This window comes from Pinus tabuliformis, chromosome 7, assembly GCF_031772625.1.
Source record: "Pinus tabuliformis cultivar Carrire ecotype Pingquan chromosome 7, CPIR1, whole genome shotgun sequence".
NCBI classification, from domain to species: domain Eukaryota; kingdom Viridiplantae; phylum Streptophyta; class Pinopsida; order Pinales; family Pinaceae; genus Pinus; species Pinus tabuliformis.
The window spans coordinates 889,846,103-889,854,520 of NC_142293.1; positions in this window are offsets into that span (position 1 = coordinate 889,846,103).

The following is an 8,418-nucleotide window of genomic DNA, read 5'->3' on the forward strand; positions in this document are numbered from 1 at the left end:
ATGAATTTGATCACATAGTTGACTAGAAACATTATATGTGTCTCTTGTTGAACTGAATAATTTCTTTAAGGAAAAGGGCGCTACGCTTTTCCCCCAAGTGTATTTTCCCAAGCTAAATGTTGTGTTCTCTTTATGCATTGTGATCTCTACTATCTGTATGGTTTTATGGTTGAATTTCTAAACTATAATTTCTTAATGATAAATTGAAATTGTTAAAAGAAGATCTATATTGTTAGAAGTAATTATCAATATTTCAGAAGTATTGTGCCTGTATCTATGCATTTGAAAAACCAACATAATCTAGGCCTTTTATTGGACTTAATGAAAGCTTTAATATATTGGTTCCTACTGTAGCCATTTTTCTTAAAAACATTAAGGAGATGGTCCTTCCCAATTCCTAAATGTTTTTATTGAAAATTCCCAGGGATCTTGTGGCCAAGGCAATAAGAACCCCAAGTTTATGGGTGGGATGATGGTGGGAATTAGCATGGACGTATTTCTTAGTATGTGTTTGTTTGTGGTAAACCTGATGAGAGATGAAGCCATCATGATTCCTTGTAACAAGAACATCAAGAAAGGGAAGGCTACTGTTAGTTTCAATTTCCATGTGAATTTGATAAAATAAGGCTGGTTACTAAGATGTTGCTTGAAGATTTCCAATTTATCATGTCCATGGGGCCAATTAATGAAGGTGTTATCAATAAATGTCTTCTCAATTTTGGGCTTGAATGGGGTATAATCTAATGCTTTGGTTCAATTTATTCCATAAACAAATTGGCAACCACAAGGGAAAGAGGGGAGGCCATAGCCACCCCAAATTTATGTTCATAATTTTCATTTTGAAAACTAAAAAATGTGGAATTAAGATATATTTCAATTAATTTTGTAGTGATGGTATCAATGATTTTATTGATAGCGTTCATGGCACCACCAATGGGAATATTGTGTGAAGAGAAACCATATAAAAATTGATAAATAGTTCATATTGTTCAAGTTTTATATCCTTAATTTCATTAGAAAAATGGGTAGAGTCTTTAACAAAGGAGGTGGTATTAGCTACGTGAGGCTTGAACTTCTGGGCTAGTTGTTAGCAAGTAGGTAGGTGGGTCCTCCAATGGTATTAACACGGGGTCTCAAACGAACCCCATCCTTATGGATTTTTTGGAGACCATAGATCCTAGGTGTGGAGGAATGGTTTTCAATTAATTTCATACTCTCACGCTCATTACAGGTCTTAATGGAGTTGGAGAAATTCTAAGAATTTTTCTTTAAAATATTTTTACTTAGCTGCTTCTAACTTCCACTATTGATGAGGTGGTCAAGCATTTTCTCATCATATTATTTTTTATTCATTATAACCACTGCACCTCAATCGTCATATTTTAGTACAACAATGTCAAGGTTATCTTTTAGGTTATTCTTGCTTACTAATGTTGTTTTTAGGAGTTTGGTTTTCCGTAAATAATAGAGTAGCCTTGTCCAATTTTATCTTTAATGGTTTTGGGGAGATATTTGATGTCATATTCAATGTTACATAATATGTCATCAATAGGAATTTTTCAGGGGGGAAATGGTGAAATTTGGACCTTTTTCAAGAAGGTTTTGAGTGTGGGGATCTATTAATTTTAATATTAATATAAATAAGCATTAGTTGTAAAAAAATTGTAAGTCTAAATTTTTTATTAATTCAAATCAAAGATACATTGTGAGGGGATGAATATCAAAAAACTTCCAACCTCATTCCTACCAGAATTGTTGGCCAAAATATAATAACAAAACCACATGATAAACAAAAGAATCAAACTAGAGAACCACACATAGATAGCCCAATGATACCAAAAAACCCCAAGAACTTGGAAGTAACCAACGTTCATCCCTGATGTAGAGGGTGCATTGGAGCTAGGTTGTTTGTTCTGTTACCTAGGGATGGAGGTTGAGTGAGAGCACAATGAACATGTTCTTCCATGTGCTCCAATATTCCTTATAGTAGCTCCATTCTCTCATGAATCATTTTTCGGCCTCGTCGAAGAGAAGCCAACCTATCCATCATGTGTCATTGGTTCTACTAAAGGTCATTCACGAAACCAATGTCATCATTCCTTTCCTCATGCCTACCATGACCAAGTTGTTCCAAGAGCAGTGTGGTCAGTTAGAGACGGTCATCCATAGAATCAAAGGGAGGGGGCGATGCAAAACCCCAACAGGTAGGGTAGGCAGGGGTCGTTACTCCGCTTTCAAAGAAAGAGGACTTACTCTATGTCTTTATTTTTTATTATTTATTCCTTATTCAACAATATTTCTCCTTTGGATTGATCCAGGTGGATATTGGTGGCCACCTGCCAAGTCCACCTGGACCCCCACCATTGTCTTTCTCAGCATTTTCAGTTTCCTTAATTGTAGCACAACTTACTATTTTTAGCAGTTTTTCGGGTCCTGAACTTCCGGAGCCGTTTTGAGGCCCTAAACGACGTTTTTTTGGGAATCCGGGGGCAACATGGGTCCAATGTTGCCCATTCCAACAATGATAGTGCTCGGATAGATCTTTCTAATGAGCTATTGTACGCGTCAAACGGAGATCATATGCCAAAGTTACGACCCCGGGAAGTTGATGTACCAATTTACCCCAAACGGGGCCCACAGTTTGGCGTTTCATCTCCTAGGGTTAGGTTTTGGAATGTTAAGGGTTTTCCATTGTTTCTCAACAATAAATAGGCCTTCGAGCCTCATTGTAACACAGTTCAGAGGCATGTAGCCATCACATCTCTTCTCAGAGATAAGCTACCATCGCCCTAGCTGGCTTATTTCCATTTCTGATTGTAAGCATATTTCAGTATTTTCCATTAATGAAATGAAGTATTATTTCCGCTGCATCTTTGTGTATATGGTTATCTCTGTAATTTGTTGCGTTCCTGTTTAAATCCGGATCAGTGGTATCAGAGCGGTCTGCTTTTTCTCTGTTTTTCTTTGCATGTCCCCAACAAGGTCGGGATATAAGGAGTTAGGGCTTGAACTGGTTGAACCTTTGCAAGACCAGCCTCGCAAATCCCGACGACCTCCCATGGCGGACGAGAAGAAAGACGAGGGGGCAGGAGATCCCATCAAAATCTTGCTCGAAGAAGCCCTCGAGCGACAACGGAACGCGATGATGGATAGCTTTGCCTAGATCCTTCAGCGGCTACCCAGAAGCGGCGCATCGGCTTCCAGCAGCTACTCTGGAAACGCCACACCCTTTAAGGTACAAGTTAATTTTGAATTCCCCATATTCGAGGGTCAGATAGACGCAGATTCCGTAGATAAATGGTTAAATCTGCTAGAGGGTTATTTTTCTGTTCATGAATTTTCGAGTCGGGAAAAGATTGTTTTTGCTCTTCTCAAAGCAGCCCCCCACGTCAAGGACTGGTGGGAAACCTACTGCGAGCAGAAGGATGAAAGTACTGGATCACTATTTTCAGCCGCACCCACCTGGGATTCGTTCCGGGATGCCATCAAGGAGCAGTACTACCCTGTCGGAAGCTATGAGGATGAATACATAAAGTGGACCACGCTGCGGCAGGGAAGGGACCAAGACGTGCCGGAGTTCACCAATCTTTTCCATACCCTTCGCACAAAGTTGGGTATCAAGGATTCAGAGCAACATTTGATACTCAAATACCGTGGCTGCCTGCACAAGTACATTCAGGAAGAAATACAATTCCTAAACATCCCCTCGCTCGGCGCAGCATACTGATATGCCGTCAAGGTCGACCAGAAGTTTAAACAAAAGAAGCGAGGCTTCGGATCTGCGAATCCAAAGCAGGGGAAAGGTGCCCCTAAACCACAGAACAAAGGACAAAGCCAAGGCGGGACAGCCCAAGACAACCAGCCAAAGCTGCAAGCAAAGAACGGCGTCGCGAAGCCGAGAAAGGACACTGGAAAATGGTGCGAGGTCCATAAGAGCTCCACTCACAACACAAGTGAGTGTCGGGCCAAGCAGTCACTGGTGGCTGAGCTAAAGGTTTCAGAATCAGATGCATGTTCCGACTCTGAGTCAGAACCCGATAAGGGGTATGAAAAAGGGAAGCAGATCATTGATGCGGATCCCAACGCCACTGTTGCTACCGCAAAGATCCAGAAAAATGAACCCGAAGATCCAGAGGAGGAGGAGCGTCTCTTCCACTCCCAGATGTGGGTAAAGGGCTCCCCGATACAGTTCATTGTTGATAGCGGGAGTCAAAAGAACCTCATTTCGGCAGAGGTCATGAATCGGTTGGGCTTACCGACCACAGCGCATCCACAACCATACACCATTGGGTGGCTTCACCAAGGACGAGATCTTCGCGTGAGCCAGCAGTGTCGCCTTCCATACAACATCAAGCCCTTCACGGATGAGGTATTGTGTGACATTGCTCCCCTTGAAGTTTGTGATGTATTACTAGGACAACCATACTTGTGGAAGCGACATGCTGTGTATGAATCAAGGCCCTGTGCTGTTATTATTACATTGGGAAATAAGTTGTTCAGGATACCAGAGGTAGCACCACCTGCCGCCATCTCTTTGATTACTGCGAAACAATGCAGTAAGATCATTTCCAAAACCAGGAAATTTGTTTTCCTGATGATACGCCCTCAAGGAAAGAAGAAGACAGTGGCCGCGGCCTCCAAACGGGGTCCCTCTGCACGACAACCACAGATGGACAAGGTTGTGGAGGAGTACGAGGACATCTTCACCTCCCCGGCAGGGGTTCCTCTGCACTGTCAAGTCAAGCACTCCATCGATCTGACCCCAGGTGCGCCGCTACCCAATGGACCAATTTATCGGCGCTCCGTTCTGGAGAACAATGAAATCAAGAGGCAGATTTAGGAGCTCCTGCAGAAAGGTCACATCCGTTCGAGTTCATCGCCCTGTGGGAGCCCGATCGTGTTGGTACAGAAGAAGGATGGGACGTGGAGACTCTGTATTGACTATCAAGCGCTGAACAAGATCACTGTCCGTAATAGGTACCCGATCCCGCGGATTGATGACCTCCTAGACCAACTAAAGGGGGCGAAATATTTCAGCAAGATCGATCTGAAGTCAGGATATCACCAGGTACCAATCGAACCCTCTGATGTGTGGAAGACTGCCTTCAAATCCAAGGAGGGCCTCTTCGAATGGTTGGTCATGCCTTTCGGATTGACGAATGCTCCTGCAACCTTTATGAGGCTAATGGATGACATCTTGCGGCCATTCACCAACTCCTTTGTAGTAGTATACTTGGATGACATTCTGATCTTCAGCCAGAGTTGGGAAGAGCACCTCCACCACATCCGACAGGTTCTCCAAACACTGCGGCAACACAAGCTATGTGCCAATTTGGAGAAATGCACTTTTGGCATGACCCAGGTTCAGTATCTGGGATACATCATTGATGAACAGGGGGTGCATGTCGATCCAGCCAAGATCCAAGTCATTCGGGATTGGCCCTCTCCAACCACTCTAACAGAGCTCCGCAGCTTTCTAGGTCTTGCCAACTTCTACCGCAGGTTTGTGTTGGGGTTTTCTCATATTTCTTGGCCCTTGAGTCAAGTCACCAAGGGCGGGGCGAAAGCAAAATTCTTTTGGTCTGAATCTCAACAGAAGGCATTCAGGGAGTTGAAGGATCGCCTCTGCACGGCACCAGTGCTCGCGTTACCAGATTTACAACAACCATTTGAGGTCGAGACAGATGCTTCTGACTATGCTATTGGGGCAGTCCTTACTCAACATGGACATCCAGTGGCATATCACAGTGAAACACTTTCAGACACAGTCCGGAAGTACCCCACTTATGATAAAGAGATGTATTCCATTATACAGGCCTGCCGACAATGGAAACATTACATTTTGGGGAAGGAAACGGTCATCCACATAGACCATCGACCTCTGCAGTTCATACAGACCCAAGGGAAATTGCAGAATGATCGCCATCAGAAGTGGTCTACATACCTGCAACAATTTCACTTGAATATCAAGTATAAAAAGGGTAGCACCAATAATGTTGCAGATTGCCTCAGTCGACCACTGATCATGGCGCTCACCACCGTGCTCAACTCTTGTGGGCACGAGACTTCTGATTGGCCACTTCTCTACAAAAGCGACCCAGAATTCGGCCGCACATAGCAGACACTCTTGGAGGGTCGACATGTTGCAGATTTTCACCTCCAGGATGCCTTATTATGCCACCTCGGTCACCTTTGTGTTCCTTCAAGCGAGCGTGCCAAGATGATTTGGGAAGCACACTACAGTCGGGCTGCTGGGCATTTCGGGGTCGAGAAAACAGTGGCAGTACTACAAAATTATTTCTATTGGCCGAATCTTCGACAGGATGTTGGGAAGTACATCCGATCATGTACTGCCTGTGCCATTGCCAAACCGACCATTAAGAAGCACGGCCTCTATACCCCGTTGCCTACCCCTAGTCGACCGTGGGAATCCATCTCCATGGATTACATGTCAGGCCTTCCTTCCACTAAGCATGGAAATGACTGTGTTTTTGTGGTCGTCGACAGGTTCTCGAAGATGGCCATTATGGTGGCCTGCAAGAAGAATATCACAGCAGAAGCCACTGCTAAACTCTTCTTTGAACGAGTGTGGGTGCACTTTGGGATCCCACAGTCTATCATCTCAGATCGGGACAGTCGGTTTCTCAGCACATTTTGGTCCAGTCTCTGGTCAATGCTGGACACCAAACTCACGAAGTCCACAGCCTTCCATCCTCAAACTGATGGCCAGACGGAGGTTGTCAATAGGATGATTGTGCACATTCTGCGCATGTATAACTCAAAGCATCCACGCACATGGGATGAGAGCCTCCCCTATGTTCAGCACAGCTACAACCGAGCTCTTCACAGCTCCACTGGCCATAGCCCTTTTCAGGTGGGTTTGGGATTCCAGCCACTATGCCCCATTGATGTGGCCATGCCACTTGCAGCTACTCACATGAATTCAGCTCATGTCCAGTCCGAAACAGATAAGGCCACCAGCTTCATTGAGCGCATCCAACATATTCGCCAGCAGGTCCATGACATTCTTGAGAAATCAAATGCCAAGTACAAGCAGCGACATGATCAACATCGGGTGCCACACAAGTTTCAGGTGGGCGACAAAGTCTGGTTGCATTTGTAAAAGGAACGCCTTACTGGAGCCTATCGGAAATTGAGACCACTCCTATATGGTCCTTACACCATTACTAAGGCTATGGGAGACAATGCATTTGAGCTCAGCATTCCCCCATTCCTTGGCCTGCACCCAGTGTTCAATGTGGACCGCCTTCGGCCATACTTTCCACCATTGCTAGACACATCCGACATTGCAGAACATCTCAAACCCACAGAATTAAATCCAGATTGCATGGAACAAGCTGCAACTGATCGGATCATGGACACACAGATCAAGAACACTCGCCAACAGAATATCCAACTGTATCGAGTTGTCAAAGCAGGCCAACTCCTTCAGCAGGGCAAGTGGCTCACCAGGGAACAAGTTCAGCAGAAGTTTCCTCATCTCATGGAGGAGCTCAACGCAATGGGGACCATTGCTTCCTAAGGGGGGAGGAATGATCCAGGTGGATATTGGTGGCCACCTGCCAAGTCCACCTGGACCCCCACCATTGTCTTTCTCAACATTTTCAGTTTCCTTAATTGTAGCACAACTTACTATTTTTAGCAGTTTTTCGGGTCCTGAACTTCCGGAGCCGTTTTGAGGCCCTAAACGACGTTTTTTTGGGAATCCGGGGACAACATGAGACCAATGTTTCCCGTTCCAACAATGACAGTGCTCGGATAGATCTTTCTAATGAGCTATTGTATGCGTCAAACGGAGATCATATGCCAAAGTTACGACCCCGGGAAGTTGATGTACCAATTTACCCCAAACGGGGCCCACAGTTTGGCGTTTCATCTCCTAGGGTTAGGTTTTGGAATGTTAAGGGTTTTCCATTGTTTCTCAACAATAAATAGGCCTTCGAGCCTCATTGTAACACAGTTCAGAGGCATGTAGCCATCACATCTCTTCTCAGAGATAAGCTACCATCGCCCTAGCTAGTTTATTTCCATTTCTGATTGTAAGCATATTTCAGTATTTTCCATTAATGAAATGAAGTATTATTTCCGCTGCATCTTTGTGTATATGGTTATCTCTGTAATTTTTTGCGTTCCTGTTTAAATCTGGATCATGGATTCTAAGAAGTATTGGCTTATTCAACAATCTTTGTCCTTTGGATTCTCGTCAAAGCCATTTTTGAGTTCTTAGATTCCTCTAACTTAAGATGTAGTAGGCTATGTAATGTTTTGCATGTGTTGTTATTGTATTGGATCTTTGGTCAATAGGATATTTCCCCCTCGAAGAGGCTCGTGAATATTTATTTCACTTTTTGTTTTGTCCCAGGAAAATCTAGGCAGATCTGCCGGAAGGGATCACAT